Source organism: Peromyscus eremicus, chromosome 3, assembly GCF_949786415.1.
Source record: "Peromyscus eremicus chromosome 3, PerEre_H2_v1, whole genome shotgun sequence".
Taxonomy (NCBI): Eukaryota; Metazoa; Chordata; class Mammalia; order Rodentia; family Cricetidae; genus Peromyscus; species Peromyscus eremicus.
The window spans coordinates 24,233,071-24,248,503 of record NC_081418.1 but is presented as its reverse complement, the minus strand read 5'-3'; positions in this window follow the sequence as shown (position 1 = coordinate 24,248,503).

Here is a 15,433-nt window from a genome sequence, read left to right as displayed (position 1 = left end):
AACAATAGCTAACCGTAATGCCAGGTAGCCACTTCTGTCATCTACCCTCCCTTGATTTCATTCTTCTCTTTCTTATTGCCCTCTGCCCTGTAAGTCAAGGATTCCTCTGCTGGTCTACTCATTAAACACACCCACAAGGGATACATGTGGGAATAGAAAAAGCCCTTCCTTCATTAGTTTACATTAAAGCGGAGCAAGGACTGTCTCCCACTTGTGTGACTGCCAGTATTCACTCTCTAGTAGAATATTGAATTTGTTTTTCAGGCTCCCTGTTTAAAAATCAATGTTCTGCTCGACAGGGTTGACTAACAGCAGTGCTCTCTATGCCAACAGACACCCTCAGAATTGGAACCCAAGGCCAGTGATGAGAAGGCAATCAGGAAACAAAAAACACAGTGTCTATTTCATTTGCAGTCAGAGGAGTTTTATACATTTTTCTGAGAAAGAAAAAACAGCTCAAACTCGAGAGGATATTAATTCAAATAACAGGATTAAAACTATCTCTTAATTACTTTTAGGGATGGATGAGCTTGGCCATATTTTGAGCTTACTGAGTATCTCAAATATTTAATCACATATCTAGAGTTTCTTTATTTTTTTAAGCTCCCAGACACCTTTGTTCTACAGATCTTCCATAATTTATTGCAAATCCAAATCAAAATATTTTAGTTTGGTTTATAACTAAGAAAACATTTGGTTTTATGATTTTTTTCTTATTAATAGTTGAGGCTTCATTTAAAAACAAGTTTTAAGTTTTCCGGCAAAATATTTATTTTTAGGAAACTGACATGGTCTTTGCTATATGAACACCACATTTATTTTTATAGATGGGGATCATATTTAAAGAATGTACACGGTAAATGCTTTGTTTAAATTACACTTAACTTGCCATTTATTACTCAGGCATCCTGTCAAAGCTCTTTCTATACAAACAATCCATTCCAATCATTGTTCCTTCTACTTTAGGGTTTTGTTTGCAAAATTCTTTCAGCGATCAAAACATTTTGTTTCTGTTGGTGACAATAAAGTTTCCATCCATGGGGTGTTACCTCACCTGTGAATGCAGCAGTCTTTTCTATTTCTATTACAGCTGTCAAGGTTGTCTCAGGAACTTCAGCAGAGGCTATTTGTCACAGGCTGTCTAGCAGCTCCATGCCTCATGTTTACATGTACCGTGAAGTATTCTTCCTAGTCTCTTTTCTTCTTCAGATGGGAGATACGATGTCTCATCTAAAATATATCTTAATCTTTGGAGATATCACAAATCTTGAATCAATTAAACTGAAGCAGTTGAATACATTTTTTCAGTCTGTTTTGATTTCTTCTTCCACTGTTTGATCATTATACATTCAACTTCATCACACAGCGTCCCTGACATTGACATTAGAGCACTTCAGTAAGTCTTTCTTTGCCACTTGAACATAACCAATGCTCAGACCTACTGCAAATGGGCCACGACATGAAGTTGCCAAAATCCAATTCTAAAGCGTTTTTACAATCCCACTAGCAAGAATTTATGTGCCACTAACACTAAGTTACTTTAGCTGATTTGAAGTCCAAATGTGTCGGGGTCCAAGTCACTAAAGGAAGTTGGCATAAAACTTACAGCTTCCTAAAAGTATGTGTGACTCATTAGATTTGCTGCTGATAACCACATTATTTTACTCAGGTGGGCTTTTGTTTTGATCATATTCCATATCATGGCTGTACTTTTCGTTTAAGAAATTACATTTTCAGGGCTCTTTGGTGCTGTGGCCATGTCATTGTTTTGTTTTGCTTTGCTGTAATTTCAGACTAAAGATGACTTATAAAGCAAATTCAGTGGCTTTGAAGGGAAAGATTTTTCTCCACTACTGAAGATTAGGAACCCTGGAGGAGGAACCTCAATGTCCCTGCCAATGTGCGCCATGACAGAGATAACATTCAAATGCAGTTTTTTAAAACCTATATAGTGTATTAAATTTCCTCTTTTTATAAAAGCTGCTATCTTATCACATTTTTGTGCTAGACAGCCTTATAATATTTTATTTTTGACAAGTCCATTGTTTCTCCCCTGTACCCTGTACTGTAATTTTGGAGTCTTTTCCAAATTAGCATTCAATTCGTAAATTTATAATACCATCCTATCTTTTGCTGATTTTTCAGAAAGGCCACACACTGTTTAAGACAGGTTCAATGAAACTTGGAATTGCTAGAAAAAGGACTTATCTTTGGTTGCTATTTGCACTTAGAGGCAACTGTCTCTTTACATCCATTTTCCATTCACCTCGGTGAGAATTAAAATTGACAGAAACAATTTCTAGAAAGAAAGTGGGAAAAATGAACAAAGGAGTTGAAAATACCCACCTCTCTCACATCAGACTTCCTGTACAGTGTTAGAAGTTAGTTTCTGTTTCAAATTGAATACACTCATTCAAATTACAAAAATGATAATATATAAAGTTTTTATTTTGAACGGTAAAGCCAAGAGCTCCTTGTAATAGTTCATTATATACAGAGTGTGTGTGAATTAATTGATTCTCAAAGCTATTGGAACTAGTGGAAGAATTAATGGACACAAATGGAATTGACGTTTGAAGATCATAGTACACTGGAAATGAGAAAGGTCTTCTGTTGTCTCGTTTGTGCCAATGGTGTAGTCAAATAAGGTGCTACTCATTTTAATATAATGAATAGTAGAGTATTATTCTTCCCTCTTCAAAATTGTCCATTTAAAATTTTGCTCTGACTCTAAGTAAGACGTGTTGCTAACTGAAAACAAATCTTGTAAGTCTTCTCATACTGCAGGGTTTCAAATCTAAATGGTATTTCTTCTATTAAACACTGGTTGCAAAATGAAACTGCCATAGACCACCTCCAACAAATTTTGTGTTTGTTTTTCATGTACAATGTATTATAATTTAGCAATTTTTGCCCATAATTTTTAGCATTCTGCATTACTATGGAAGATGGCTGTTAGGAATTCTAGCCATACCCCCATGACCATGCACGCACTGGTGAGATGCTTAGTCATTTCTGGGGGCCTTACATCCTACGTAATCCATGCTGTGTGGTCAAGTAATTTGCAGGCAGCATGATCACGTAATCTATGTGCATGCATGGTATAGATATGTAAGCCCATATGCACATACACGGGGGAGTCCATGAAAGGTAGATTCCTCATACCCTCCCCTCTCTTCCTGCACAAGTCTTTAAGTGGCCTAAGCACACCTCTTCTGTTTCCCCCTTCTCCTAATAAACTCTTATAGTGGGTTTTGTTGTGCCTTGTGACTTTTCTTGAATGGTAAACAGCACCACATAATAATTAACATTGGTTACATAGATTTCTTCTTCCTCTAGGGTAATGTTATGCCCAGATCACAGGGACCCCCAAAAGACCACCACAGAGACCCAATCCCATATGTAAAAGCAAAGAGCCTTTATTTTCAAGCTTTGGGGCTTGGTCTGTCTGTCCCACGCAGTGGTGTGAGCAGAGAGCTCCCAGTTCAGGGGAGGTGGGATTTTTATCATAGCAGAGGTTGGGGTGAAGGGATTTCCAGGGTTCAGGACCCTGACTGGTGACAATTGTCTAGGGGTATCTTGGTAAGAAGGGGAAATAGGTGTGTACTAGATTCAAGGACATCTGACCATCTTATCTAATGGTTGGAGTGTTTGGGATGTTAGGTACTTCCCTATCCCTGGGTGGATCCCTGGTGGTGTCAGCTTATGGCTTTTCCTGGATCTGGGTGTTGCCTGCCAGTAAACCTGTCACAGAAACTGTCTGGGCCTCAAGGCCTGTCATGGCAGCTGTGTGGTCAAGCTATTTTGGGGCCCCTCCACAGGTAATAGTGTCTGAACCTAGTAGTTCTCACCTTTCTTCTTTTTCTTTTGAAACTACCACACATTATAATAATATTCCATAACTTCTTTGTTATAAATCACAGGAAGCAAGCTCCTTGAAAATGGAGCAGGCTAATTATACTTCAAAATCAGCATTTTTAGGAGAGACTCTCAAAACCATTGGCGTCCATGATCAAGTCTTACAGTCGAAGAGCATTGTAAGATGTAAGGACATTAGTAGAGAGTGCTTGAAGTGACAGAGCAGATTTACTTGTCAAGTACAGCCTGATGTGGCCCAAAACAGAAAAAGCCTTCAGAGAACCCCACCCTCCAACAAAGGGAGTTTCTGACTTTTATGGGTTTTCAGGGAGTGGTGGGAATTTCCACATCTCATCACTGAGTGTGGCTTAGCCTATGTGACAAGGAGAATAGAGGAGGCAGGTGCTGCCTATGACTACAAGACTGTCTTTCAGTTGTAAGACAGAGGCCTGGACTTGCTTCCTTTGCCTTCACGCACCCCACTACCCACCCAAACCTATGTGCTCTAACCTTCAGGGCAGATGCTATCGGCTACAGAGGGCGGTAGCCTAATAAATGTGAGAGAGAAGCAACTGGGGAGGTCTGTGGTCCAACCCTCTAGATTCCTTTCCTTTTTAAAATGCTTGACTTAGCTTGTGTCAAATGACTGGTCCTCCAAATATTTCACTTTAAACCCTTTGAACAAAAGGTGTGACTTTACCAAAATCCTTAACTTTCAAGTCTACTGGGAATTCTGAGGCCAGTATGGATTGGGTATTCTTTAGACAGGCTCAAAATGTATTAAAAGCAATAGTTTGGGACTCTGGTTGTCCTCAAATCTATCATCTACATTTCCTGGTATTAATTTTGATAACATGAAATGAAATTTGGGGAATGATAGATGCTGACTTCTCACATAATTGAAAATATGTGTTATGGAGAATAATTGAGGGACCATGACCTATGTGCCTGGTCATGTTTTCATTACAAGGACTGATGAAGTCACCACCTGGATACCTGTAGGAAGGTGCTCTGTGAAAGCAAAACTGTAGACTGAGACAAACATGAAGATTTCATAACTTCATGACCCACAGAACCTGGTACTCATGCGGTGACGTCACTTTTTGACAGCATTGACAATGATTTCAGTGTAAAGTTTCAAACAAAAATGAAACAGACTTCTCTTATAATGTTTTTGACAGTAGATTTATGTGCATTTAAAACCGTGCAGATCCTAATGTGTGCAAACATGGCGTATAAGAGTCTACCTGTACTCACTCAGCATAAAATTGTACTTTAGCAGTTCCAAACATGTAGTCTCCAGGGACACTCACTTTCTTTAATCAGTTATTCATACCCTCAGGGAACTTACATATTATATACTTCTGTATGATATCATCAGCCACCACTATGTATGTTCCATAAATCTCAGAAAAATATGCCCTTTATAGAGCACATAAAAAATCACTGAAAATCTAGTTCTAAAGTAATTGTAATCAAAACTATTTGATGCATTTTAGCTGAAGATATATGTTCCTGAAAATATTTTAATGTATCAAAGTAAATAAATAATTTTGGTGGGCCTTTCAAAACAATTTGGAATATATTTAAATCCTGTATTTATTTTACTTGTTGTCTTAAATGTCTCTCTATTTAAATGAAAAGATTAATAATCTAAAAATTAATGTTTTTGTGTTATATGCCCTGAGTGGAATATTTTTTTCTTTTTGTACCTATAAAAGAATTACGGAATACTTAAGAACAGCCTTAATTATTTCATTACTATTTTAAAGGAAGAATTATTTCTTAGCTCCCTCTCACTGATATTGTACAGTTGTTTGCTTTCCAAGATCTTTGGTCCTGTGGAAATCCTGAGGATATACCATTCCCAGTTACTCTCTCCCTGAGGTGTCCATTTAGTGTCAATTTCCTCTGCCAAGGTGTTCTCGGGACATTTTACAGAGAATCGTAGCAGAGCTTTTGCGGTGCTGTGTGTTTAAAACCATTCCGTATGAATACAGGGTAAATTGGGTTACACTTTTTTCATCTGTTAGTCCCCGTGCACAGTCATTTCCACAACTTAGCTTCAGCATTTACCACTAGCTCCCAGCTGCAAGGGGAAATTCAATGGCCTCATTATTGTGCCTGAACTGAACAGTGTCGGGCTGGAGGAGAGCCTGAGCCAGAGGCAGATTGGGGCCTTCCGGTTCATCTGCACTTTGAGCTGGTTCAGCAAAGGCCTTGGAGTCAGGAAGGATAGCATCAGCTCTTATGTGAGGAGGCTCAGGCTCTGCTGTAAATCCTAAACGAATAGCAATTTTTGCCCTTTGAGGCGCGCAGAATGCTTTTGAACTCCTGTTGGATTCCAGGATCACAGAGATCAGCTTGACTCCTGGAAGCAGGATGTGTTCATTCAGAGGCAGCGGCTCCGGCAGGCAAAGAGGATTGTCGGAGCATATTTTCCTTTTAGCAGCAGGAGTAAGTACTGTAAAGAAACAGGGCTCAGGGAGGCTGCAGGATGCATAAACAGTATGTAATCCACCGAATGTGCTGGGAATTAAGAGAATGACGGCGGCGCAAGCACACAATTCTGCTGCTACTATGTTCTGTCGGGGACACATCTGCAGTTGAGCTGACTACTACTGCTTGTAGAAAGGCTATTTTTTTTTTTTAAAGTAAACTATCCCATGCTTACTGAACTTCCCTCATCAATGAAGTCTGCATACCTTGCTCTCCTCAAAGTATTAAGATTCTGTCACAGAAATTTGAACCGATGCGCCTTTCTTTAACAATATTAAATCATGCCACAAATTAAGATTATTAAATTATTTAGAAAACTAGAACGTGGAGATTGAGGGTTAATAGCTTGAGTCAGCTCAACCATACAAAGCAGCAAAGGGCGATGTTGGGCATGGCAAGGATGATAGTGTTTTAGACACATGAGAGAAGAAGAAAGCACACCAGAGAAATGACTGCTATGAGAACTATGAAACATTTTCCCTGTGATTTGCATGATAGCCAGGGTCTGCCTCTGAATAGACTTGAAAACACCCTGGGTAGGGATAAATAAAGGAGCCTGTCATCAATCATTGGATATTTATGCTAAGAAGGAGTGTTTTCGTCTTTCTTAGTCATTTGTTTAATGGCCCACACAGCATGGCTCCTGAGGCTATGGCACCAAGCCCTGGAGGCACATGCCCAGAGTCCGGTGAGTGCTCTCCCCATGCTAATTTATCAGCACTATTCAGAAGAAGGAAGCTGAATGCAGGAAGCAGCCAGAGAAAGGAGCAGGGTTTGGCCAGACACCTCACTTGCAGCTGTGCTTCTGTTTCTGGGAGAGCTCTTATTAGCCTTTCTTCCAGCAGCATTCAGGAGAGCAAAAGCTGGCACAGCCTTCCGCGTGGCTTTCTTCCTGTGGAGGAAGAGAAATGGCAGGAACTCCATTAGTACATTTTTAAATTACCCTCTTATTTCCCATTGAAAGGCAAAGATTTCAGGCTATTTCTCAGGATAATAAAATAATGAGCAGTAATTAGTCAAACCTCCTGGAAGAAAAAAAAATACTTCTTAGTATGGAATCATTTGTCCGCACAATTGTGTCACTGAAGTAGAAAGGTGCTTTCACTTGTGGCTATGGGTATGAGCTTCCATTTGCAAAGATTTCACGTGACAGAGGATTGCGGTGTGGAAACTGGGTTGCCACATCGTCTTGGAGGCAAAAGAAATAGATGTTAAAAGGTTTTAGTTTATCAGTGAATTTTGACAATTTAAGCTCTCCCTCTTCCCTCCCATATTTGAGGAAGTGAATTCAGCTTCGTGTCTGTTCCTTGAATGATGAATTAGAGTGGGTCTGAATAGACAACATGTTTGATGAGACTGACCTCATGAACTTTCACAGAGGTAAGTAGATGATTTTAGATGCCTGGGCCAGCCACCAGCTTCCTGGAGACTTGGTGAACTTGAGGGTTCTCAAGGCCAAGAAGAAGAGAAGGGTAGCAGACAAGTGCTTCAGTTTTCTCTGCCTAGGTCCCAGAAAAGTGCCTATGTGAATTGTCATATCATGTTTTTGAATAATGGAATGCAGAATTATGATTACTTTGGAGCAGAATCTAAGCCAAAGCATTCCAGGTAGGGCCTGTAAGTCTATATTGTGTGTTAAATACTAAAAGGTGACCTGATAATCCTGTATCAGATTTCTTTTTCTTACTGGTGTGAATGAAAGCCTCTGGAAAGAAAATGTGTCTGGCTGTGAGCCAAAACTCTTGAAAAGAAGCAATGTCTCCAGAGACTGATTGGCTGATTAGAAATTTAGAACTATGGAAAGGTTGAAAAGTTGCATGTCTAGAGGCCAATTACCTTATCTAGGGTTAGTTCTAGCCCTCAGGAATGGCCCGTTCCTTGAGCATTTTCTGTCTCTGTGTCAGAACTAACACCTCCTGACTAAATAGAAGCCTTTTGGAGTCCACTAGCAGACCACTAGCAACCACTAACCAAAAAGCTGAGAATGTCATTAAATAGCATTTGGAGCCTATAGAAAAGATTTTCCCATCTCATTAACTTGTCTCTCTGATGTATCCACCAATATATTTTAAACTGTGTTGATTTATGACTTTCTGTGTTCGATAAAACTATAAAAACTTCATGAAGCTGCTTCCATGTCAGGATGTAGAATTTAGGGCAACCTACATCTGTATTCCTGGGCCATGTTGACTCAAAATGGCTCCAGAATAAACTTCTGTTTTTTAACATGAGAACTGTGAATTTTTTAGACTGACACTGAATACCTATTTTTAAATACAATCATTTAGTTTTTGCTCAATGGACATTTGTGGAATATGTTGAATATCAAAGACTATTTGTCTTAGGCTACCAGGCATATTAGTATTTACAGTGCTATAATACACTTTTCAATACTAAGCTATAATGACTGTGTAGTGAATATCAAGAAATAGGCTATTCATTTCTACTAGTTTAATTTTAGAAAATTTTAATGAAGGAACTGAGACTTAAGATAAACCTGGAATAGTGATCAGAATTTTCATAAAGAGAAATCATTAACAAAAAAGATTTAGTCATTATATCTGACATAATAGTCTAGAAATACTGAATAAATGATAATAGAATGACTGAAAATTCTTGAGATTAAGCTGTTTTATCAATAAATTGAAGTGACATCAAAATTAGAGACCAGAATACCTAGTAGCTGAAATGCATTTTGAGACAAAGGTCCAAACTCAGACAGTGATTATGGATCCAGAAGAACTTTTTTTGGGCCTGGGGTCATACAATAATGGAATGAAGGACAGACCACCAAAGTCTATTAAACCAGAAGCAGACTTTATTCCAGGGGAAAAAAAAAAAAGGAAAAAATTCACCACAAAAACTTATCAGCTAGCTGAGACCACAGCCAGTGTTTGGAATTCTGAGGCTGTGGCAACAGAGGTGGGTCTGGCCCTCTTTTTGTAGTAAGGGGGAAAGCATCAGTCTTGGGGTGCATGCTAGGAGTACGGAGAAACACCAGGTATGGGATCCATGCTAGAAGTCACATAGAAACATCTATTAAACGTTAGCTTTGGTCCAAGCAGTTGTTGGCTATAAGGGGCAAGGGTAGAGTGTTAAAAGTTAACCCCTGGCTGTAGACAGAGGGCTGTAAGCAGAGAGCCATTGTTAAAGTTAACCTTTGGAACTGATGACTGTCAGCTTTTTACTTTTTAGGTTTACAGTTTTATATTTTTATATTCCTGGACCCCTCACCTTGTTTTGTGGCCTATCTGTTTTCATTTCACACACAGAAGCATTTTTTAGCATCTTATAAACAACTTTAAAATGGGCTTTTTAGGAGGACTTTGTTGATATTGTATAAGAAACACAGAAATACTATTGTAGACAGCTAACACATGGTAACCGCTTTAGTGCTACTATTATTAGTTGTGGTGATAGTTAATCTTGGTTGTCAACTTGACTGGATTTAGAATCACCATGGAAATCAATCTCTGGGAAACTTTATGAAGAATATTGTTATAGATTAGGTTAACTGACACAGGAAGAGCCACTCTAAATGTGGATGACATCAGTCTCTGGGCTGAGAACTCAGGTTGAAGAAAAAGGAGAAAAACAGGTCAGCATCAGCATTCTGTCTCTGCTTCTGGACTGTCCATGCACTGGCATTAGTTGCCTCATGTTTCTGAATCTATGCCTGCCCTGCCATGTTGTGTTGCATGATGAAACGGTGGCCGAAACACACCCTTTCTGTAGCTTGAGTTTTCCTGCCTGGCCCACAGTCAGGGCAAATCTCTTTCACCTGCCAGTCCCACAGCCTCTCAGACCCGACCAAGTAAACACAGAGACTTATGTTGCTTTCAAACTGTATGGCCGTGGCAGGCTTCTTGCTAACTGTTCTTATAGCTTAAATTAATCCATTTCCTTTAATCTATACCTTGCCACATGGCTCATGGCTTACCAGCATCTTCACATGCTGTTCCTCATCGTGGTGGCTGGCAGTGTCTCTCTGACTCAGCCTTCCACTTCCCAGCTTTATTCTCCCCCTTGCCCCGCCTATACTTCCTGCCTAGCCAACGGCCAATCAGTGTTTTATTGATTAATTAGCAACACATTTGCCATACATCCCACAGCACTTTCCCCCCTTTTTTTTTTTTTTCAAAAAGGAAGGTTTTAACCTTAACAAAGTAAAATTACATATAATTTGGGAATTTGGGCGTAGCTTCTCTTACTACTTCCTGCTGGAGGGGGGCGCTGTATCTTATGGGGATTCAAAGAAAACTTTAGGATTATGAAATAGTCCATGAGGCTGTATCGTCTGAGCCAGATGCCTTCAAACCATTCTGGATGTTGGATCATCTGGGCCATGGTGTCATCGGAGACCTTTCAGGGGGTCTTGGCTGGTCAAACCTGATGTATCTTAATCTTGAACAAATCCATAGCCTCTGGCTTTCTGTGGAAACAAAAGAGACTCTTTTCCAAAGCAACATATCCTTATATCCAAATTTTGAAGTCAAGGTATCTTTAAAATATACATTTTGGCATAACTCAACAGCTTTTACAATCAAATGTTTTTCTGCAGTAAAAAATCCCAAAGACAACACAATCCAGATTCTCTGTGTAATATTCATCTTCACGTGGCTTATTTTTTATATTATTTTTATTGTCTCTTTAAAGACTTTATTTTTTAAAACTATATTTGTTTCTATAACTGTATATATCACCTTTTTTATCGCTTTCAAGCCTACGTATCTTTTACACACATTGTAAACTATTACATCTGAATCTGTCTTATTGTGAATCTCTTGCTTTTAACTGCAGCAGCTGTGGCTGCTGGCTCCGCCCACCTCAGCTTCCCAACATGGCTACGTTTACCGCCAGCTCTGGGAGCTATTGTGGGTCTATGCTTTTATCCAAGCAGCGTGTAGCCCAAAAACCTCTTTTTTTGTTTTGTACCTGCAAAGGCTAAATCCACCACGCAGCTTAATGTGCCACTTGCAGAGGCCTGATTCCCGCCATACTGCAGGTTGAGCACGCACACCAGGAACCCACCAGTAGCTGAAACCAGCAGCTGCCGCTCATTTGAGAGAGACAATTAGGAAGCTGTTTTTAGCTCCGTTTTAGAATCTTTTCTCAGGTTTTAGGTGGAAACTCTTGCCACCACGTTGGACACCATTTGTAGCTTAAGGAATTTGAAGAACACTGGACAAATGAGACAACTGAAGAAAAGGGACAAATCGTCTATCCTAAGAAACAGAGTGAAATGGCATATGGGTATGTTATCTAAAAAATTTTATGTCTTCCTAAATGTTTGTTTCTGCTTTTCTTTAAAGATTTAACACTATTTAACTTCTAATAGTCCCAGTTCAATTAAAATTTAAAGCTGACTTTGGAGTTGGAGAATGGCTCGCTCCTTCTTTAAACTCAAGCATGTTGTTAAAAGGAAAATACAGACTCTCTGTATCATGCCAGAGGAAAAGAGCCATCTTCTGCTATGGGACAGGAGAAAAGCCAAATTAATTAAGGGACTATTCTATTACTAATCTCAACTCTTTGATTCTTTTCTGATTCTTTAAACTTTTCTTAAAGTATGAAATTTATATCAAAATTTACAAGATTAATATATATAGATATATATACATTTTAAACTTTGTTAAGATATAAATGGTCATATAGAGTACTAACTAATTCTAAAAAGCCGCATATATAGTCTTTGTGTTCGAGTCTCTTATCAGTTTTTTGCAGGAAATCACGGTCAGGCCTAACATCAACTGAAGTCTCCAGGAAGAAGATGGGGCCCCACAACAACAACAATTCCACATGGACAATAATAACATCACTAAGCTGACAAACATCATCTACAGATCAGCTTTGAACTACAAAGTGCTCAGAGCAATTTTGAGAGCGCTAGCTGAAATGATCCAGTCTCAAAGACTACTTGAATAAGGATTTGAGATAAACCCTGAACTTTGGCATTATATACAGACTGGATAACGAAGGATATAGTTACCTTTCCTAGAATTTGACAATTAACCTAAAATTTTTCTTTCAGGATAAAGATAACTTCGCCCATACCCAGCAGGAAGCAATTTCAAGAATACGACGCCCACATTCCTAAAGAGGTGGTGTGGGTTGGTTGGTTTTTTTTTTTTGGTCTTCTAGGTCTTTTAATGGGTTTTGGGTCTGGGATAATTTTCATTGATTAGGTGGGTTGGTTATAAGTTGTTGTAAAGGGTGAGGAAAAGGGCTAAGCAAAGGAGATTAGATTTAAGGTTCTTATTAAAAAAAAGAGAGAGAAAGAAAGAAAGAAAAAATGTAAATACTTTACATTGGATTGGATTGTTTTATAGTGTATATAAATTATATATATTGAAATTGATATTATTAGAAAATGCTATATGTATATTTCTAATTGTACCATTCATTTAACAATGTAATGCAATTTTCTAATCCTTGAATGTTGTTATTACCAACTATTAGGATATAAAGAAATGAAAGTTAGTAGTTAGACATTATAATAGAACTTGTAGTTATATTAGGTATGTTTTCAAGATTGAGTAGATATATTTTAGATAGACAGGTTATCTTCAAACCCTTCAGAGATCTACAGAATATGGCATTTAAAATGTTTTAATAACTTAGAAAAATTTTCTTTTTTGTTATGACTATGAGACATGTCGGCTCCTGACAGTACCAATCTACTTCAGAGAAAATATGGGCATTGAAAAAACTGTAATTGGAGTTAACTTTCATTGTAGCAAAAGTTAGCCACTGGACAACAAAGTATCCTCGAATCAACTGCTGACGAACAGGACAGACAAGACACGAAACAAAGGACTACTGATTCTTGTCAAAACAAGTGTGGTTATGGCTTTATTAAAAGGCATCTTCTGAGGCCAGGACAATATGACACCATCCCTGAAGTGGCCTTCGTAATCCGGGAAAGGTACAGTGCCCTTTTCTTCGAAGGCAGCTGAACAGGCAGTGGGCCGATGGCTTCTGATGTGTAATGGGGAGGTAGCTGAAACAGTTATTCTTGAAGAGTAATTAAGCTCACACCTCTCAACAGAAGAATGGCATTTAATAGAGGGATGTGGAGAAGAATGGGATGCTGAAATGAAGCCACATACACACATAGCCAAGAAGAATGGACAGCTGAATTCAAAAAACATCAACAATTTCCAGAATTTAAAATCCTGAATCATGACATGAAACTAGTGGAATTCAGGTATTTCTGGTATATAGACTGCTCTCACCCAATGTGAGGTTGAACTGTTGACCTTGTGTACATTCTACTTCACAAATGAGTCTGTCAGATACGCTAAGCCTATAGGCTGAAGATGATGCCCCAACACTGCGGAGAAACCTCAGATGATTGTCCAGGCAGCTGGCTGTTTCTGTCAACTCACAAGTTTTTGGAAGTTGCTTGCATATACTTCCTGTTTTTATTTTTTTGTTAGCTAATACTATTTCCTTCTTGGGTCTCTGAGGGAGTTGAAGATTAGTTAGTTATAGTTGACGATTAATTAGGATAGAAAGTGAATTAGATACAATAGAATAGATAATGGAATTATTTTCTCTGAATTTGTCAAATACAAATGAACTAGACATTGTTTAGGTATTTATTACTTGTATATATTGTATATAGTTATTGTACTTTTGTATATAGTTTTTCTTATGTTAGTTATAAGCTTTTTCTTTTTTCCTTTTTATTAAAATAGAAAAGGGGAAATATGGTGATATTTTATTTGTATTAAAATGTTATTTGTATGTTAATAAATAAAGTTGCCCGGGGGTCAGAGCTATTAGCAAGCCAAAGGAAAGCAGGGAAGTGGTGGCGTATACTTGTAATCCCAGCACTTGGTATGCAGAGCTGGGTAAGTCTCTGTGTGTTCAGGGATACAGCCATTATTGGACACACATGCCTTTAATCTCAATACCAAGCAAGGAAAACCTGGAGGCCTATACAGACAGGCCGTGACGAGGCAGTCATGTGGTTGGGTTTACAACCAATGAGAAGGCAGAACAGGAACACTATATAAAGACATTAACACAGGGGTAGTGAGTTCTGAGAGGTAGGACCACTGCAGGAGGAAGGGTAAGGTTTTAGCTCTTAGCTCTGACCTCTTGGCTTTCTTCTTTGCATTGGTTCTGTGTTTCTTATTTAAATAAGAAGGTTGGTTACATCTATACCTTTCCTTTTGTAAGTTGCCTTTGCTAGGTGTTTTATAACAGCAGTGAGACCAGTAAGTAGTGGAGCTGTGCTATAACTACCATGCAATCTAAGATAAAGCTGGAATCAGACTTTGTTGTGGTGGTAGTTAATCCTAATTGTCAACTTTACTGGGTTAGAATCACCCAGGACACATGCTTCTGGTTATCCCTGCTGTTATTTCCAGAGAATTTAACTGAGGAGGCAATAACCACCCTGAATGTGAACACCAGCATCCCACGGAATAGAGTCTTACCCTCAACGCAAACGAAGAAAGGTTAAAACAAGAAGAGGACCAGTACTCACCTCCCAGATGCAATGGCTATGTAACCAGCTGACTCATGTTCCTGCTGCCATGATGGACTGAACCCTGAACTGAGACCCCCAAATGATCCCTTCTTTCCTTGAGTTGCACTTGCTAGGTATTTTTGTGAAGGCAACAAGTCAAATGACTAATACAGTGTCTATGCAAAAAAACTGAAGAAGAATTTGGAGTAAAGTTTCCAAAAAGGTTTTACAATGAAGAGTTTATTTTACTGCTTCAATAAGTAGAAAGCAAGGGATACTAAAATCATTAAAATATTCAGTGAATAATTTGTCATCACCAAGTGTTATATGAAGAAGCTGCGAATAATTTCTTGAGCAGCATCTGCCACATCATCTGGCAACCTAAGAGGTGTTCACTTGACAGCTTCTGCAGTAGCCGTCCCTAATAAAGACTGCTGTTCCCTGACTCTTCCTTCTGGGTCAGGATGTTAAATATGCCCTAAGGAAAAATTATCTCTTTCATCCTGAGTTCCAAAACAAGTTCTTAGCTATTATTATGTCTCCATACCTCAAATTGAGTTCTTTACATTGTATTCTAGAATTATGCTAAATGTAATT